Here is a 20,817-nt window from a genome sequence, read left to right on the forward strand (position 1 = left end):
AGGGGCCGGATTCAGGGCGAGGGTCCACGGGCACGTACCGAGATCGGGGCGGCGGCGGCGCTCCGACGCGGCGAGATTGGAATTTGGAGACGGGGAGGTGGAGATTGGAGAAGAAGGTTCCGAATAGAATACAGGTTGGGAGGCCGGCTCGGCTCGGCTTGCTGACGCTGCTATAGCTGCGCGTGTCTCGCCTCCGTGGGCCCCACCTGTCTGCCTCTCCGCCGTGTCAAATTCCGTTTGTGACTGTTAACCGAATTCGTCTCAAACCACAAAAAGTTTCAGCTTGCGATGAACTGTCTAGCAGGATCGTGGCCCTTGTTAGGGGGGCTCCGCGATGTTCAATGGAGCCGTTTGTACGTTTCGTATATCGTCGTGAGGAAAATAAAGTCGGCTTAGGGTTACATCGGTCGACGACGATGCAATGGGAAAGAGGGAAGTCGATGATCGTCGAGGAGACCGTAAACCAGACTCTCATGTGACCTGGTGGGCACATGGTAATAGTGCTTCGTGCTTTCATGAAAAAAATAGATGAAACACTTAGAGAGTGATTGCGACACTTCTTTTAAGACGGAGGGAGTATGCGGCAGTTTGGTTGGCTTCCTGAAAAGTACGCCTGGGAATTTTTGATGTCTGATTTGTGCATGAGAATTTGGATTTTTTTTTTGCCTGGCCAGGCCAGCGCATACGGAGGAGGTGTTTGGTTTGAGGCCTGGCCTGGTGGAGTCTAAGATGTCACTATTTTATTTTCATCCACCTCGTTTTTTATAGCCTAATGATTAGCACATATGATTACACCCAGACAGGTGCACCAGGCAAACCCAGGTGTCAAATATTGGTTGCCTGGACCAGGCTAACCTCATTGCCTCGCCCTTCAGCCAGGCTAACCGCTCTGTCTCATTCTCCAGGCCAGGCAGATACTATTCTCTCGTGGACATGCATCAAACAAGAACCAGGTAGCTTTCAGAGAGGGTCCCAGGCCAGGCATCACATTGTGGAAGCAAACCAAACTAGTCCTATGTGCTTACATACAGGCAGACTTGTCTAAAGGACTATTTGGTTGGTTTATATAGCTTACTAACTAGTATAAGCAGACTTTTTGAAGAATTAAAAGCCCTTCTCATTAGCAATGATAAAAGTGCATTCCTATAGAAATCAATGTTGAAAGTACATCCCTAAGAAAACAAATTTGAAAGTGCATATAGGGATTAAACCACACCCAATATATAAAGATAAAAGAGCTCACCACACATATTAGAATATAGAGCAAACTCATCACGTGCCCTAACTTTCCACATGTGTCGTAAGTCTGCAACAACTCTTTGTCTGTTCCTATGTCTTCTGCATACAGTTATTTGTCATATCAAGTTCGGTTTATGAATGTCAACCAAATTCGTCTGAAAAATAGATAAGTTTCAGCTCTTTTTCTGGAAGAAACTTTTGATCTATTCATCATGCCACGTCGGTACAAAGAACATAAATGAAAAATGTATATATGTCGGTAGACCACCTAACGACGACTACAAGCATCGGAAAGTCGGGAAGTCGTTGTGGTAAGGCCGTACACGACCAACGCACCAGAACAACAACCGTCGTTGATAAAGAAAAGTATGGATCAAAAGGATTCAAACTCTAGACACACGAACGGGACGAACAAAGATTGGATCCAAGCACGTCCATCAAAGACCAGCACCGACCTAATCCCGCGAGACCCACCACCACACGCCCTCCAGCAACGCTAGATACATCACCGAAACGGGGGATAGAAAAGTTTCAGCTGATGAATTGTTTAGCAGGATCATGGTCCATTCGATCCATTATTAGGAGGATCCGTGATGTTCAAAGGTGCAGTTTGTAGGGTTTACGCGGCAGTCTTCATGGATGATCTTATACGTCGTGAGGAAAATGAAGTTGGTGTTCGTCTTAGGGTTACATTGCTCGATGAAAATGCCATGGGAAAGAGGGAAGTCAACGATAACCGAGGAGACGATAAACCAAACTATCTAGTGATCAGATGGAAATGTGGTATTAATGCTTGATCATTTCATGAAAAATGTCAAATGAAACACCATTGGTGTATATGGCTTATATATAAGCAGACTTCACTAAGAGACTGATTGGTTGATTTATATAGTATAAATATAAGCATAAATTTTTGGAATTTAAAACCCCTTCTCATTAATAATGTTGAAAGTACATCCATAAATAATGTCGGAAGTACATCCCTAAAATATACAATGTGGAAAGTGTGTAGAGGGACTAGATCACCTCATGATACAAAGATAGAAGAGCTTACCACACATATGATAATGAGTTAAATGCACTGGCAGTCCTAAAAGTTTCATCGGGGTGTCACTTTAGTCCTAATTCTTTCAAAATGCACATTTAGGTCCTCATTCTTTAGTAAGTGGTTCATGCGAGGTCCTTTTTCCATGAGCGCTCATTGCCCTGCATGTGTGGCGCGTTGACCCACGCCATGTCGACAGAGGGCCCAACCGCCAGGCGAGAAAATTACACTGGAGGTCCTAAAAGTTTCTAGGCAATGTCATTTTAGTCCTACTCACGTTTAGATCCTAATTCTATAGTAAGTGGTTCACGCGAGGTCCTTTTTTGCACGATCTTTCTCTGACATGCTTGCATGACGCATTGACCCATGCCATGTCAACTTAGAGGCCGTTGTGGTTGTTCTTTTTTTAGAGAAAGCCCCTTGTACCCTCCCCCTCTTGACATCCCCCCCTCTCTCTCTCATGCCCACACCATCGCCATGGCTGGGGCAGCAAGCTCCTCGGCAAGGAAGCGAGTGACGAAGAGGAGCATTGCAACAGCGTCGGCAGCATTGCCTCCTCCACAAGCTATAGAATGATCGTGCGAAAAAGGACCTCGCATGAACTACTTACTATAGAATTAGGACGTAAACGTGCGTTTTGAAAAAAAAAATAGGACTAAAGTGACACTGATCAGAAACTTTCAGGATCACCAGTGTATTTTCCTCACCAGCCAGTTGGGCCCTCTGTCGACGTGGCATGGGTCAACGTGCCACGCGGGCAGGTCAATGAGCACTCGTGAAAAAAGGACCTCAAGTGAACCACTTACTAAAGAATTAGGATCTAAAGGTGCATTTTGAAAGAATTAGGACTAAAGTGACACCTTGATGAAACTTTTAGGACCTCCAGTACATTTAACTCTATGATAATTTTATTTAAGACATTATAACTTGGCACCCTACACTAGTAGAAAAACGACATTTTGTACCGATTTGTAAGGACCTTTAGTCCCGGTTCTGGAACCGGCACTAAAGGGTGGGGACTAAAGGTCCCCCCCTTAGTCCCGGTTCAACACGAATCGGGGCCAAAGGCCCACCACGTGGCACGAGCTCGCGCCATGGTCTGGGGGACCTTTAGTCCCGGTTGGTAACACCAAACGGGACTAAAGGAATTTTTTTATTGTCCTAGAAAAAATTTGATTTTTTTCCGATTTTCAATTTTCTAAATTATTTGATGATTTAGTCTCTAATCACCCCTCATAACTGCTCAAGTGTACATGCCGGCCGGTCACCCATCCAGATCATCTAACTTCCCAACCGGTCACCCATCCACTCACTATTCCAGCCTGAGAACGCCTAACTTCCTAGTTCTATTCCCCCTAGTTTTCAAGTCCGCACTTGTTGTTTTCCTGACAATAGTAAGTTGTCAATCCTATTAACCCTCAGGAGTTTAGCTTGAGCATGAAGTGACACGTTTCACTGTTTGAGTTTGAAACAATTATTCTAAAAACAATAATTATTTACTAACATTAATATTTCCTGAATAAGTAGTTTGACCAGATTTGACCAAAATTCAAAAAAAACTGAAATAATTATTTAGTAACACTAATATTCTTGAATAATTATTTAGTAACACTAATATTTCTTGAATAAGTAGTTTGACCATAGTTTGATTAGATTTAACCAAAATTCAAAAAAACTAAAACTTGAGCATAACTTTTTTTCCTTCCAAAATTTGAGGATTCTAAAATTTGCCGTGCGGAGAAATCTCGAATATAGTCGTTTTACTTTTTCATAACACTTTTTCGCAAAACATGTCAAAATTTATGTTTTTAAATTTCCGTAACTACTAGATGTAATAACGTAACTAAATCTCGACGGATTTTAATTTTTGAACTTTTTATCATTTTCTTTTGTTTTTTTTCAAAACTGAAAAGGCGATAGGGGGTAGAGATTGAAAATTGCCCTATAGTGCCGATTTGTGTCTCCAACCGGGACTATAGGTTAAGACCCCTTTAGTGTCGGTTTGTGACACAAACCGGGACTATAGGTTAGACCTTTAGTCTCGGTTTGTGTCACAAACCGGCACTAAAGGGCTCGTGGGGTCCCAGCCTGATGCCAGCCTGCCACCACCCCTTTAGTACCGGTTCATGGCACGAACCGGTACTAAAGGTTCAACACGAATCGGGACTAATGCATAGCAGTTCGAACCGGGACTAATGGTACCATCAGTACCGGGCCAAAAATGAACCGGGACTAATGTGTCTCACGTAAAGTAGTTTTTCTATTAGTGCTAGGAGCTCCCTCACGCTATGAGCATTCAAAGCCATCCGATTTCACGTTATGGCCGTCTCTAGCCATTGGATGTAAAGTGTTTTTTAATGCTCATGTCCCCGCATCTTCGTGAGAGTAGCTACCCCCATAACTTTTTTGGACTAACCTGGTTAACTGGGCCAAACAGCACACCTAGCATAGCACCTGGCCGAAGCGAGCGCTAACCCTAACCAAGGCTAGTGGCGATGGTCGCGACGGCAGCGAGATGGCACCTGGACCCGTTTAGCCCTTGGTAGAAGGTCTGCCGTGACGAGGATGACGCTCCCGCCCGAGGTTGCCGCAATGGAACCTGTCCTGGGTCGCAGGTTTTGGCACCTCAACGATGGCATGATAGTTATCAGCCACGAGGGTAGTCAAGAAGGTAAGACCTCATCGTGGTAAATCCTTCTCCATCTTGCTTTGTTCTGCCATAATGTATAGGTTTTTTTATTTGTTGAAATGGTTTGGCGACTTGTTCATGGCAGTGTTGTAGCCTGTAGGGAGTTCAAGTCCTCGCATGTCTCAAGCACCACAACAGCCTTCCCCACCACTACACTGTTGCAGGAAGCTTTTCATGGTAGCTCAAAGCGGTGGCATGAAGAGGAAGAGAAGAATGTGATGTTGTGCTAGCCAGCAGCAGGGTACCATGGCAACTGGCGAGGTTTCAGTTGTCCACGGCGACGATCTTGGTAATCAATTATGTGCTACAAATCTTTCATGTATTCAACTTTGTGGTTCAGTCTCTCCCTTTATTTTGTGAAAATTTGTATTGGCTGCAGTGTCTGATGTTGATGTTTTCTACAACAACAACTCACCTGCTATAATTTGACTTTGTTGCATGTCTTCATTAGGTTTAGTTCTTTGTTGACTTATAACCGTAATTCTCAGTTAATGATGTTTTAGATCTCCCAGTAAAAATAATAATCTTTTAGATGATAATTATCAGCAATGTGGGTGTTAGATTTTGATTCATTACTAAGGTTGTAGGTTTTCAATAATGTGATTTCAGAATAATTAGTTATGCCTTTGCGGATGATTATTAATTCATTGTTTTTTTTAATTTTCATCTTGGACTCTATACTAACCACACAGTAGCTAGATTCAGATATTTTAGACCTCAAATTTATAACATGAATTTTGTTATTTTGCAGCTTATCAGATAGATCATTCGAACCTTTGATTAGCACCCAACCAGAGGGATAACACTTGTTGTTTGCAGCTTTGCAAGTTTAATAAATTATGATCTAATGGGCATCTGTTTTCTTTTAATACACTTGAAATAATATTAAAGTATGTTCCCCCTTTTCCATCCATGTACTATGTTGAGGTGGACACTATAAGCTCTGGTCATGGGTGCATAATAAATATTACAATTGTTACCATGAAAGGTTATATTTTGTGCTGGAGGGATGATCTTTGTTTACACAGAAGGTAAATGTATTACTTACAGGACATGATAGATTTTACATGGGCTGGGAGTGGGTTGTTGTTTTGTTAGTGCTCTTGCTTGTGTTGCTTCGGTTCAGGTTACTTTGCTTCAGATTTGAGCTGTAAGAGAGAGTTAATTAACGTTGTCAATTCATATGCCATTCTTGTATGTGTATTTGTGTAGTTTTTTGTCTTCCATGGGAATATAAGTTAGTTATACTACCTTTATATTATTTATCTTACAGTTCATCCATTTAACAAATCATCTACTCAGCCTAGCCCAAGAGAGGTTCCTTGTACGAGCATCATATTTCTGCTCCTATAGATGTCCTCATGGTTTGTTTTTATATGTACTTTCAGGTTTTTGGACAATGTGCTTGTGCTTAGATACTTAGCTAGAGTGGCAACAAAATAATTCTCCTTTGGCATATTGGTCTACTTCTTGATCAGAAATCTCATTCTTTGTCAATCTTTCAAAAAATCCTTTGTTTGCTTCTATTTTACAATATTTCCTTACATGCAAGTTATGCTTATATGAACGACAGTAATGTTGTTGTTTATCCAGAATCATAGCTTTTTCTGTGATCTTATATGAAACTGAAAAATCTTGTATTGATCACAACTTCTTCAATACCAAAATCTTTCTTACACAGTGTAATAATAGACGGGCGCAGCAACGCGCGCCACTCATGATCTAGTACCGAATAAGCTCAACATGTGCCCTAACTTTCCACATGCGTCATAAGTCTGCAACCACACCGCTTCCGCATTGTATCTTTGCTGACTAAGAGAGTAAATGTTGCCGGCGAGTCTTCACTCCAGCCACTACCGGTAGAGATATGCAAGCGAGCACTCTATCCTTCAAGAAGCATCAATTAACCGTCGGTGGGGGTGGGGAACTTCATGGCGATCAAATCCTTCAAAGGGAAGCTAACCATGATCTTTGGAGGAGGAGTCTTTGATTTGGTACAGGGGAAGGGATGCACAACGTCGGATATCTGCCATGGGAAAGATGTTGTGGTGGGGAAGTTGTGTGGTGATTGGAATCATTTGGCAGACTAACCATTTAAGTTGTGGCTGTGGAGAACATTGTAAAATACCCATTGATGTTGAGAGTCAATTTAGGCCCTGATTTAGTCATAACTTCATGTTTCTAGGTGTTGCTTTGTTTCACTAGTGAACCGATTCTACTGACATGGTTAAAATAATATGTCGTCTTTGAGTTGATTACATGATTTTTTTATCATACTCCCTATGTGTGGAATCTGCTTATGTAAGAATGGGTTTACAAGGCTTCTGCGCAAGGGTTCGGATATATTATATAAAGTTTTACCATAAGTACATAACTCCTCAAGCATAATAAAGGTTACATTGAGGTCCATGGACCACCCAACGACCACTGTCGTCGCCAGAACAAGCCGTCAACATGTTGATGCCAACGCTCCCATACCGGAATCAGCATGAGCTTGTCGATGACAGTAGGGAAGTCTTCGTGCATGTGCCCGTAAGGATGAGGCTTATAAGATGTAAAAAGCAACTTGTGTATCATATTGAATCAAAGTACCTTATATGTTGGGTAAGTAACGGTAATGGTGTGACACTAGATTTGACTCTTCTTGATTACTTTTATTCTTTCATGGAATAAGGGTAACATATGACTTTCAATGTTGTATTGACAAATGGAAGACTCAAACATGTAAGAAAGATTTGAGAGTAGAACCTACCACTATCGCTAACACTTGTTGGTGTGACTTAATTGTTTCAATCCAAAAGCCACATGATTTTAGGTTTCAACTTATCCCTCCCACAACCAGGGCAAACACGTTTGCCAATCTTAGTTGTTAGGAAAACTTATCTCCCCCACTTGGTATATATAACAACTCATGACGGTTTTATCACATTCATAACTTCCAATCAATAGTTAAAATAATAGGGTTTTTATCACTTATGCCACTAGTTATGTCCCACTACTCAGTTTTGCCATTAAAAGTTACAACTGCTCAAAAATGCCATCGTACCGTGAGATGTTTGCTTGAAAATGCCATTAGATATCTCAAAAATGCCATCATTCCGTTAGATGTTTGCTCAAAAATGCCATTGGACATTGTTATTTTCAGGTCAAACCCATTGACCATGTATTTGACAAAAATACCCCTAGACCTACATTTCAGTTCTTTCCATCTCACAACCATAAGTATGGGCCCCACTTGTAAGGAGTAAGCAAGCGAGCAATTTTACAGGAAAATAAAAACGTTGTTGGGATCAAGTGGGACCCACACTTTATTGTAGCGAGATAGAGGGAGAGCTGACATGTTGGTGCATAGGTATTTATGTCATTATAATAGGGTAAACAAGATTTGAGCTGACAGTAATGGTATCCGGTGGTATTTTTGAGTATACGCCTAATGAAGCGATGGCATTTTTGAGCGGTTGAAATTTCTAGTGGCGAAACTGAGTAGTGGGACACAACTAGTGGCATAAATGATAAAAGACCAATAATAAATAATGTTTGTGACGCTTCACATATAATTTTTTTGTTACTTTTGCATGAAAAATTAAGTATTAAAATTCACTGAAAACAAATATCATTGTTTTCAATTATTATTTTTTATCAGTGGCCACATCGCCGGCAACCGCCTCCTCGTTTTTTAACCAAATAGGGAGTTTTGCTCCGCTAACCCACACCCCTCAATCTCTTGTGGTTCTTAAGGCTGGCCATAGTGGGGGTAACATAAGTGATATCATGCAATTAAGACTCGCAAACACGCTTATGTGGCAAACAATTAAAGAAGAGAGAGAGTGTTATAGTAACATAGGTAGATACTGTATCATAATTAATGTTATGCTACTACGTGTCTTGCATGGCAATAAATGAGACCAAATGTGATACTAATCTATGATACTATGCACTATAGATGCAGTATATGATACTAGTGTATGATACTCCCCATTATGACCAGCCTAACAACTAAGTATGATGTATTCAGGTGAACACACAAAGGATTCAAATTTGGTTTGCCATCAAAGCATGGGCTAACGCGTCCTTCGCTAGGTTGTTGCAATGAGGGTTCTGATGGTAGTCCATTAGGGCATGTATAATGGTTGATAAAATAGTCTTATCTTAAGTCTTGCATGTAATTTAGATATGACAGAAAAACATGTCTACAATAGATCATCTCTTAGCCTTATCTTCAAAAACTAGTTATTTCTTATGATTTCTCTCCCCTCCATCTTATCATTTATCCTACGTGGCATTCTTAAGATAAAACCATTGTACATGCCCTTATCTGGCTTAGTGGGAGCCTCTAACTAAGGATGGGTGATGACAATAATGTCGTGGGAAGCTCTGACAATGGCCTTCTTTTTGGCGGTGTGCATGTGTGTGTGAGAGAGAGAGAGAGTCGTATGTGTTGGTGGGCTGTTTTACTCTATTTACAATGTTTTTCGTCCATTTTTTGTATTTTACATGGATAGTCCTTTAGAACTCTGAACTCAAAAATCAAGAAATTAAGATGGTGGCATTTTTTTGAAAAGGGGGGACTCTCCGGTCTCTGCATCAGAATGATGCATACGGCCATCTTATTAACCAAATAAAGAAGTGCCAACAAGGTTCCAAAGTCTCCAAAAGTAATGAATAGCAAAGAAAGCTCACATAGAGCTAAAAAGAGGCTAGAAACACCAACTAGCCATGAACAGACGCCACAACTGGCTGGCTAAAGCTAGGTAGGTAAACTAAATGCCTATCCTATTACATGACCGCCATCCAAACCGGTTGAAGATATCCCGAGTTACCATCTCCCAGCGGAAAGATCCAGTAACCAAATGCTCCCTGGCCTCCGTCGGGGTGAGTAGTGACCACGAACGGATCAATGGCGTAGTTCCGAATATAACCTGCAAAAAATGGATACATGATATTCTGTTAAAAACCAAATCATTTCTGCAAGTCCAGATAGTCCACAGCAAAGCCCAAAATCCAACCCGAATGTGTCTCGCTAAGTCAGGCTCAATCCCATTAAGCCATGTCCCAAATAACGCGTTAACAGAATTCGGTTGATTGATATTAAAAGCAATGTGGACCGTCTGCCAAAGCACTTTGGCCAACGGGCAATAAAAAAGGTGCTTGATTGTCTCATCCCGATCACAGAAACTACACCTAGTAGGTCATGTCCAATTATGCTTTATTAAGTTGTCCTTGGTTAAAATAACTTGTTTATGCACAAACCACATAAACACTTTTATTTTTAAAGGAACTTTGACATCCCAAACATGCTTGGAGGTAGGAATGGAGTTCGAATTAATAACATCAATATACATTGATTTAACAGTGAATACTCCAGACTTAGTCAATTTCCAGTGTAATTCATCAGGTTGTTGAGAAAGCTAGACCTCCATCAGTCTCCTAACTAGACGGAGCCATTCTTCTCAACGATTGCCCGCTAGCGTCCGCCGGAACCGAATATTAAGGGGGATAGATTGAAATACCGATGCGACGAACACCTCTCGTCGTTGAACGATACGGTACAAAGACGGATATTGAATGGCCAAGGGTGTCTCGCCGAGCCAAGTATCCTCCCAGAAATGTGTACTAGTGCCGTTTCCAATAACAAACTTCATCCTATTAAACAGAGATTGTTTGACTTTCATCAGACCTTTCCAGAAAGGTGAATCTGTCGGCCTGACTGTAACTTGGGACAAAGTTTTTGTCTGGAGGTACTTGCTACGAAGGATTTGAGCCCACATGGCATCATTCTCCGTAGAGAGCTTCCACAGCCACTTGCTAAGAAGGCATCTGTTCTTAACTTCTAGGTTCTCAATACCGAGGCCCCCTTGGTCTTTCGGTCTACAGATGATATCCCATTTAGCAAGCCGATATTTTCTTTTAAGCTCATCACCCTGCCAAAAGAAATGCGATCGATAGAAGTCCAGTCTCTTCCTAACACCAACTGGTACCTCAAAGAACGATAGGAGAAACATAGGCATGCTCATGAGCACCGAATTTATCAGGATTAATCGGCCTTCGTATGACATGAGCTTACCCTTCCAGCAACTCAGTTTCTTCTCAAATCGGTCCTCGATGCACTTCCACTCTCTGTTTGTCAGCCTACGATGATGGATGGGAATACCTAGGTAAGAGAAGGGTAACTCTCCCAATTCGCACCCAAACAATTGCCTATAAGCCTCCTGTTCGTCTTTGGCTCTACCAAAACAAAACAGCTCGCTCTTATGAAAGTTGATCTTTAACCCGGTCAATTGTTTAAATAGGCATAACACAAGCTTCATATTTCTCGCCTTGGCCAAGTCATGCTCCATAAAGATAATTGTATCATCAGCGTACTGAAGGATGGATACACCTCCATCAACAAGATGAGGTATCAAACCACCTACTTGACCATGTTCCTTAGCCCTTCCTATCAAAATTGCTAACATATCCACCACAATGTTAAACAAGATAGGGGACATCGGATCTCCTTGTCTTAGGCCTTTATGTGTCTGAAAGTAATGACCTATGTCATCATTAACTTTAATTCCCACACTACCTTTTTGCGTAAATGATTCAACCTGGCGATGCCAAGCTTCATCAAATCCTTTCATACGCAATGACTGTTGGAGGAATGACCATTTGACCTTATTGTACGCTTTCTCGAAATACACCTTAAAAATTACTCCATCTAACTTTTTAGAGTGGATTTCATGGAGCGTTTCATGCAAGACGACTACCCCTTCAAGGATATTTCTGTCCGGCATGAAAGCAGTTTGGGACTGTTGTACCACAGAATGCGCAATCTGTGTGAGCCTATTAGTCCCGACCTTGGTGAAAATTTTGAAACTAACATTGAGGAGACAGATCGGCCTGAATTGCTCAATTCTCACAACATCCGTTTTCTTAGGAAGCAGTGTGATAGTTCCAAAATTCAAGTGAAATAATTGAAGCTGTCCAGCGAACAGATCATTGAACTTAGGTAGCAAATCCCCCTTAATAATGTGCCAACACTTTTTATAGAACTCGGCCGGGAATCCATCCGGACCGGGAGCCTTATTGTTTTTCATCTGTGCAATAGCATCAAACACCTCCTTCTTTGAGAACGGGGCAACCAGAATATCATTTTCGGCAGCTGATAACTGAGGCACATCCTCAGTCCTGGACTCGTCGAGGGACACACAATTATCCTCCGGAGGTCCAAATAACTGCTTATAATACTCGATAATATATGTTTTTAGGTTATCATGTCCTAAAATAGTGCCCTCATCTTGTTCAAGCTGAAAGATACGCTTCTTTCTATGCTTACCATTAGCTATCAAATGAAAGAATTGAGTATTCGCATCCCCTTGGACTACTTTGCGGACTTTAGCACGCAAAGCCCACTTCAATTCTTCTCCACGGAGCAGTTCTTTCAACCTCTTCTCCGCCTCAGTTTTGACCTGAAGCTTAGCTGGCAGTAAAATCGTGGATTCGGCCTTTATGTCCAGGGCCTGTATAAGAGAAAGGAGTCTATCCTTTTCTATTTTATACACACCACTGAGGTGCTTAGCCCAACCCCGCAAGAAACTTCTCAAATGCCTTATCTTATTCTGCCAGCGCTCGATCGCAGTCGTGCCTCCTGCACCTCTATCCCATTCCCTGGCAATCAAGTCCAAGAACCCCTCGCGTTCGAACCATGACATCTCGAAAGAAAAGGTGTTCTTGTTACCCACGTGGTTCGGCTCCACTGAGTCTACGAACAAGGGTGTGTGATCGGATATTCCCCTCGAGAGAGCTTGCACCGTAACCAGAGGGAACTTTTGTTCCCACTCCACGCTCGCAAGAACTCGATCAAGTTTTTCATAAGTTGGGTTTGGTAGAGCATTAGCCCAGGTAAACTTTCTACCAGAAAGCTCTATCTCCCTTAGATCCAAGCTTTTAATAATGGTATTGAACATAAACGATCATCTGCCGTCAAAGTTATCATTGTTCTTCTCCTCTCTCCTTCTGATGATATTGAAATCACCATCAACTAAAATTGGAATCTGTTCGCGGGAGCTGGGGTTTCGCCCGGCCGCTCGCGGGAGCGGCGCGAGCGAAAGCGGAGTCCCCTTGGTTCAGTTAAATGCAGTTTCTAAGCATATAATTTTTATGACATATTGTACATGTTTTATTGGTCAAAATCAAAGACCTAAAAACCCATGCCTGATTATAAACCCATCTGGAGGGAGTAGGTCGACAGACGGATCAACACCACACCACACGTACATGCGTGATCAACACGATCAACATGAAAGTACTACGTACTCCTACTAGAATACTTCCTCTGTAAACTAATATAAGAGTGTTTAGATAACTAAAATAGTAATCTAAATGCTCTTATATTAGTTTACGAAGGGAGTACACATTTACTTGACAGAGTCTAGGATCCTCTGGTGTTCTTTAGCAGACTCGGTCCATTGATAAACGATGAAGAGTCCCCAGCACACGGCGACGACATGGCCGGCATACCCGACGACGCGGGAGGCGAGGTACACCTTGGGCCCGGCGGTGGACGGCTCGATGCACGCCATGAGCGCTCCGATGCCGAGGATCAAGACGACTTCGAGCAGAGTCAGCCACCACAGGAATCTGCGCCTGCGCAGCAGCGCGGCGTACGCAGTCCTGACGTCGTTGCCGGCGGCGGCGTCCTCCGATCCCTTCTCGATATCTTCAGCCATCGTCGATCGATCGATCGATCTGTGGTTTTTGTTGTCTCTAATCTAATTTTAGGTTCATTGATGATTGATGACGAGTATACAATGTTGGCAATTCGACCCCTTTTTACTGTTGTACTATACGTGTCGGTCTCTGAAACCGCGTACCGTAATGCCATGAACGTACACGTACACGTCCCGGTCTGATTGGATTTCTCCTCAACACTTATAGTACGCGCGCACGGTAGAACGATTTGAATCCACGGCCGCCTGACCGTCGGATTGGAATTGATGGCCTCGTTGTATCCGCGCCACATGTGCGCACCAGTACTAAGAAATATCTGCTTTCTTATACAGTAACAATCACGCGAGAAAAACTTCATGCCATGCTAGTTTAAGGTTGTCTGGATATACATACCTACGGTGATTATGGTTCATTTGCAGAGGATGGCACGCCTCGAGCTGGTATGATGCTGGGAGATGATGGAGGTGGCATTATTTACTCAGCATGTAGACAACTCTTCTCTTGCCGGGAAGCACTTGTAGCTGAACTTTGTGCTTGCATGGAAGGACTGCCTTTTGCCATTTAAAGGAGTAACTTGCCAATTATAGTTGAAATGGACTCTATCAAGCTGATTCAAGCTTCGGATCTTGATAGATCGACTTATTCTTCTACTGTTAGAGAGATTGGGCACCTTATGTCTCTTCATGATTCATGTGTTACTCATGTAAATCACAATCAAAATAAGGTTGGCGACAACTTACCTAATTTGCTAGACTAGTGGGTAGGACGATGACCTGGATAGGTTCTGGCCCTTTAGATACTTTAGAGCTAGCCAAATCGGATTGTACGGACATTGTGATTTGAGTAATACAAGAGTTTACCCGCAAAAAATAATTCTAATTTTGTGAACATTTTTTAATTTGCAGACATTTTCTAAACCATGTATATTTTTCAAATGCATAATGTTTTTATTCTTTCATGAAACTTTATTTCAAATCCATATTTTTTAGAAAGGCATAACCATTTTTTTCAATGTTTTAATTCACAAACATTTGTTATTTTATCGAAATATTTTAAATATTTTCTATATTTTTCCTAGTTTTACTTTCTCTTTTTCCCTTCACTTATTCGGATGGGCCGAGTCCCAATAAGTGACTGCTAGCCAACCGGAGCGAGCGTCCTGGGGCATGCGCATTTGCTCGTCCTTCGGTGCATTGCACGCTAAATAGGACCTCCTGCACGTGTGGGTTGTTTTGTTGCCGGGAGAGAGAGAGAGAGAGAGTCAAATGCTTTATCGTTTCGTGCTTTTGTGAGGGGGGCGCCAACCTGTTAGTTCTGGGAGGAGTGGTTGGGTCACCACTTTCTCCATCTTCCCCGTAGGGCTCCTCGGGCGGTGGATTCGCGGTGGAAGGCCTAGTCTAGTGCTAGGGAGGAGCTACAACTAAAAAAATCAAGCGCCGAAGATCCAAGCTGAAAGGATCGATATGGTTGACTGGGGGGGGGTGTGAATAGGCAACTACCAATTTTTAGCTTTTCTTAACAAATTAGGTTTAGCAACAAATATGTTGTCTAGATGTGCAACTAGGTGAGCAACCTATATGATGCAATCAATAACAACAACAAGTGCAAGCAATTGATACAACACAACAATAGATTGCACAAAGTAAAGGGTAAGAGATAACCACAAGTGGGGCCAGTGGAGACGAGAATGTGTTACCGAAGTTCTTTCCCTTTGGGGGGAGTACGTCTCCGTTGGAGTGGTGTGGAGACACAATGCTCCCCAAGAAGCCACTAGGGCCACCGTATTCTCCTCACGCCCTCACATAATACGAGATGTCGTGATTCCACTAGTGGTGCCCTTGAAGGCGGCGACCGAACCTTTACAAACAAGGTTGGGGCTATCTCCACAACTTGATTGGAGGCTTCCAACGATACCACGGAGCTTCACCATGATGGGATGTGGCTATGAGGTGACCTCAACCATCTAGGGTGCTCAAACACCCAAGAGTAATAAGATTCGCAAGGGATTAGTGGGGGGAATCTAATTTCTTTTGATGGAAGTGCAGATCCAGGCATTCTCAACCAATCCATAGAAAATCAAAAAGTTTGATTGGCTAGGGAGAGCGATCGGACGAAAATGAGCTTTGGAACAACAATGGAGTTTGGGGGAGGAAGAGATAGGTCTTCTTGGGGAAGAAGACCCCCTTTTATAGTGGGGGGACAAATCCAACCGTTGTGCATCTCACAGCCCGCAGACGAGCGGTACTACCGCTCCAGGAGCAGTACTACCGTTCTACGAGCGGTACTACCGCACATTATAGGATACACGGGAGAAAGAAGAAACAGGGGAGAAGAACAGAGCACCGGCGGTGGTAGCCGCGGTAGTAGGAGTGGTACTACCGCCTATAGGCGGTACTACCACCCTAACTACCGCGGCTACATCCGGCTATTTTTCTGGGGACAAACGAGTACCATGGTAGTACCCAGAGGAACCACCATAGATCCCGACACGAAAAATCGAGGTCCCAGCCACGAGCGGTAGTGCGAGCGGTAGTGCGAGCGGTGGTTGCAGCGGTACTACCGCTGCAGCTGGCAGTACTACCGCTTGTGGCTCTTCTCCCCTCATTCGATGCAAACGGAGGACTACTCCAATGAAACAGAAGTGGTTGATGGGTGCTATATGAGTGTGTACGTGCTGATTCCACCCAAACCTTTCCGACGCAGACCCCCTCTTGATAGTACGGTTTTCCCTACGAATCAAGTCCACCAAAAAAGAACCGCGAGAAAGAAAACTGTCTTCTCTTGAAACTTCGAGGGGCACGAATCGTCTTGTGCCATATGCTTGATAGTCTAAAAAGCTCAATGCACACGATTAGTCCGCAAACATGTTGTCATCAATCACCAAAACCACTTAGGAAGAAATATGCCCTAACACAAGCCAACATGAACACATGTCAGAGAGACGTTGTAGCTAGGCCTTGTGGTAGTAGACATAGCCTCAAGTTGGAAGACGACTATGTTGAGAGAATGGAGTTCTTTTAGAGATGAAAACTAGCGCAAGGAGAGTGATTCCGAGAGGTAGAGGCATGCGTGAATTGGGTTACATTGAGGGCGTGCATCGTACATGGGCCTAAGTCCTTGCCTACACGTCCCAGCAAAGCAGGGAAGTTAGAGAAAATAAAGCTCCATTTATAATGGTCCCATTTAAAAACGTTATAACAGCGCACCATTGGAGCCCTATCAAGCCATCAGCATTTCCTACTGTTGGGCTATTAGTGTTTTCTATTGTCGGACGACACTTCTGGGCGGGTGCCCCTATATCCCCCCTTCAGCGAGTCTCGCTTTCGACACGCTGAAGGGCTAGCTTCTTGGGCCGGACCACGCGCGCATGAGGCCACAACCTCTTTTTCTTGTTTTTTTTACGTTTTCTGATTTCATTTTTTTGCTTTAGTTTTGTACTTTTGTTTATACTTTAAAATATTTAAATATATATTACAAAAAACACTCTAGAAACATTTGAAATTTTTTGAACAAGTATTTGAAAAAACAATGTAGAGCAACTATTTGAAAAATGTTCAACAAATATTTGAAAAAAATGTTGATCATGTATATAAAAATCTTAATGAAGCATTTGAAAAAAATGTCTGACAAGTATTTGAAAAATGTTAATCAAGCTTTTGAGAAATGTTAAATGTGTATATAAAAATGTTGATCATGTACTAAAAAAATGATGACTTTTTAATCATGTATATAAAAATGTTAATCAAGCATTTAAAAATTTTTTGGTGAAGAAGTATTTGTAAAATGTTGATAAAGCATTTGACAAATGTTAAAATGTGTATATCAATAATGTCGACCATTTACTAAAAAATGATGATTTTTCTGATAATGCATATAAAAATGTTAATCAAGCATTTGAAAAAAATATTAAACAAGTATTTGAAAAATGTTAATCAAGAATTTGGAAAATGTTAAATATATATAGAAAAATGTTTTCCATGTGTTAAACAAATGTTAATATTATATTTAGAAAATGCTAATCAAGCATTTGATTTTTTTTAAAATATGTATTAAAAATATTGACCATGTTTTAAAAGATTGTTAAACTTGTATTGAAAAAATGTTAAATGTATATTAGAAAATTGTTGTTACGTATGAAAAGACTTAGAAATGAAAAACGATAGAAAAAAGAAGAAGCAAAATAAATCAAAGGAAAAAGGAAAATATGGAGAAGAAAAAAAATAGAAAAATAAAAGAAACAAACCGAGAAAGATATGAAGAAACAACGTTAAAAGAAAGGAAAGAAAAAACCAATAGAAACATAGAAAACCGGTGAAAACAAAGAAAAAAACAAAAACAATTTTTTCTCTTGAAAAAACCGATTGAAAAACCAGGAAAATCAGCTCCTTTTGCTTTAAGTAGAACGCGCCTAACATACTTAGCACCAATGCAACGTTAGCCGAGTGGCACCTTTCCTTCCCCTTTTGTTAAAGCGGAGCAACACAGGACAGAGGCCGGCCGAGTAACCTACATGAAGGAAAAACCTTCAGCGACAGGCCGGCTCAGTAATATACAGGAAGGAAAAACCTTCGGCGACAGGCCGACCCAGTAAGGGCATCTCCAACCGCCCCCCCAAGAGGCTCCCCAGGAGGCTTTTTTCATCGCCGACGCGTATTTTTTCATCCAGTCAGGCCCCCACGAGTCCAAAAAGCGCCGGATTTGACGAAAGTTATGCCCGGCGGTACCAACCGAAACCCAAAGAGCTGGGGGGCAGCTGGGGCACCGGCGCTCCATTTTGCATGCAAAAACCCCACAAGTCAGCCTCAGACCTCACTCTCTCTCCTTTTTTCCTCTCAGGCCCACCATGTGCATGGTCAGCGAACGCCTTCTTCAGCACGTGCATGGCAGGCCGAGGCAGGGACCCGGCCATGGGGCAGTGCTACCTCGCGCGGCGCCGCCGAGCGGAGACGCACTCGCCGGCCCCGGCCAGCGTCGCAGACGCCGCCGTCGCGGCACCCCATGCCGGCCGCCGCGGCCGGGACCGGGACCCCGCGCCGCCGCAACTCCGGATCGACCACGCCCGCGCACCAGACGCCCGGGGTCGCCTGGCCCAGCCCGTACCCCGCGGGGCACCAGCCCGCTGCCGGCCGGGGTGTCGCCTTCACCGGCCAGGTCCACGCCCACGCCCAGGCCGGGGTGTCGCATAACTCAGAGCTCCCCTGCGCAAACAGAGGAAAATCAGAGCAAGTTCAGTGCCACCAGACCAGACGCATGCATAGATAGATATCGGAGACGTTGTTGAAGGGAGCTAGCAGGAGGGATTATGATTACCTAGCTGGCTGGCTAAACTCGGGCGAACTCGCCGTCCCGGCAGACACCCACGTCGACGGCCATGGTCCGGTCCAGCTTCGTCCCGTTCTTGGGCGACGACACCACCCTGCAGCAGTTCCTCCTCGGAGACTGGATGCACACGCACACGAGCGTTGGTTCGATCAGCACCACCAACAAAAACCATGCCATGCCACGAAGGAAGGGCAATGCGTACCCGTTTCCAGAGGTCGGGGTCGGGCTTCTTGACGATGACGACGCGGTCGAGCAGGCCGGCGGGGTCGGGAATGCGCCACCGGCAGGTCACGTTGGGCGCGGGGGTGTGCCGCTCGTACTCGGTCACGGTCGTCTCCAGCGTCGCGTTGGTGCGCCGGCGCCGGACCCGCCGCTCCATGCGCGACCGGCGCATGTAGTACACCTGGGGACGCTGGCAGTGGTTGCGCGCCACGGGCCACGTGTTGAAGGAGTAGGCGGTGTAGTCGGCGCGCTTGTATCAGTTGAGGAAGGCGCGCGTGCGCGAGCGGCCGGGCGCGGGCCCGAGCGGCCAGGCGCGGGCGAGCGCGCGAGCGGCCGCGAGCGGCCAGACGCAGGCGCGCGGGCGCGAGCGGCCGGCCGCGGGCGCGGGCGCGAGCGGCCAGGCGCGGGCGAGCACGCGAGCGGCACGGGCGCGGGCGCGGATGCAGATGGGGCGGATACGGTGGCGCGCCGAGTACGACGGGCCTCGCTTGGGGTGTATAAGGCTGGAGATTTTCTCGTTCGCAGGACAAAATTCTCGCCGGCAATCCCCCAAGCGGCGATAAAAACGCCTCCTGAGGGGCCGAACGGTTGGAGATGGCCTAACCTGCAGGAAGGAAAAACCTTGATCGATGCTAGCTTAGGGCTGGCTTAAAGGGAGAAATAGTCGCCGCGCTTCTGGGCATTATTGGCCGTTTGATCAACTTATAATCCGGCTTGGACTTTAGTCGAAATTACTAATTAAAAAGTACTCGTTGCAAAGATCACCCCAACCTGAAAGTTTTCCCTTTTTCGTAGATCCGTTTATTCAAAACGTTTTATCTCTCAAACTGTGCGTTCAAATCTCGAACTGCTTTCACCCTTGGATTCCTCGCGTCGAGATCTTCAAAATAGATCCCATGTTGATAGGTTGAACTTTTTTTCACGAAAAAAAATCGGACGAAAAAACCGAACCGGGAGCATGGGTTTTTCCCTTTCCAAAAGAGGCACGCCCGTGCCTCTCACGAAATCACAACGATGCCTCTCGCAGAAGCAAAATCGTGACTCTCGCGGAAGAAAAAAAAAAGAGAAAACGCACACCCATGCCTCTTGCGGAAGCAAAACCGTGACTCCCGCGAAAGGAAAAAATAGAAAACGCGTTTTTCCCTTTTCCGAGAGGCACGGCCGTGACTCTCGCGGAAGCACAACCATGTCTTTCGCGGAAGCAAAATCGTGACTCTCGCGAAAGAAAAAAAAATAGAAAACATCTATTTTTTTTTCGAGAGGCACGGCCGTGACTCTCGCGAAAGCACATCCATGCCTCTCGCGGAAGTAAAACCGTGACTCTCGCGAAAAAAAGAAAAAACAAAAAACACATTTTTTTTTGTTTTCGAGAGGCATGGCCGTGACTTTCGCGAAAGCAAAATCGTGCCTCTCGCGGAAGCAAAACCGCGACTCTCGCGAAAAAAATAAGAAAACGCATTTTTCGCTCTTTTTTTAAAAAAAAATTTGATTGAAAAGCTAAGGAAGACCGGTGGAAAACCAAAATGTCGGAAAAACCTGGAAAAAACCGTTTAAAAAGCCGAAAACGCGTGCGGAAAAATAAAAAAACAAA

The 20,817-nt window shown here is 43.9% G+C and overlaps 1 long non-coding RNA gene across 1 annotated transcript; it reads right to left on the minus strand.

Moving 5' to 3' along the window:
• Positions 1 to 18,198: 18,198 nt before the first annotated feature.
• On the minus strand, positions 18,199 to 19,334 carry LOC119358567. The gene is made up of 3 exons (XR_005172253.1): positions 19,207 to 19,334; positions 18,993 to 19,121; positions 18,199 to 18,880 (listed from the first exon to the last, which is right to left on the minus strand). It is a non-coding gene; the product is annotated as an uncharacterized LOC119358567 (long non-coding RNA).
• Between the last annotated feature and the right edge of the window lie 1,483 nt (positions 19,335 to 20,817).

The sequence above is a fragment of the Triticum dicoccoides genome, chromosome 2A (assembly GCF_002162155.2).
Source record: "Triticum dicoccoides isolate Atlit2015 ecotype Zavitan chromosome 2A, WEW_v2.0, whole genome shotgun sequence".
In the NCBI taxonomy this organism is placed as follows: Eukaryota; Viridiplantae; Streptophyta; class Magnoliopsida; order Poales; family Poaceae; genus Triticum; species Triticum dicoccoides.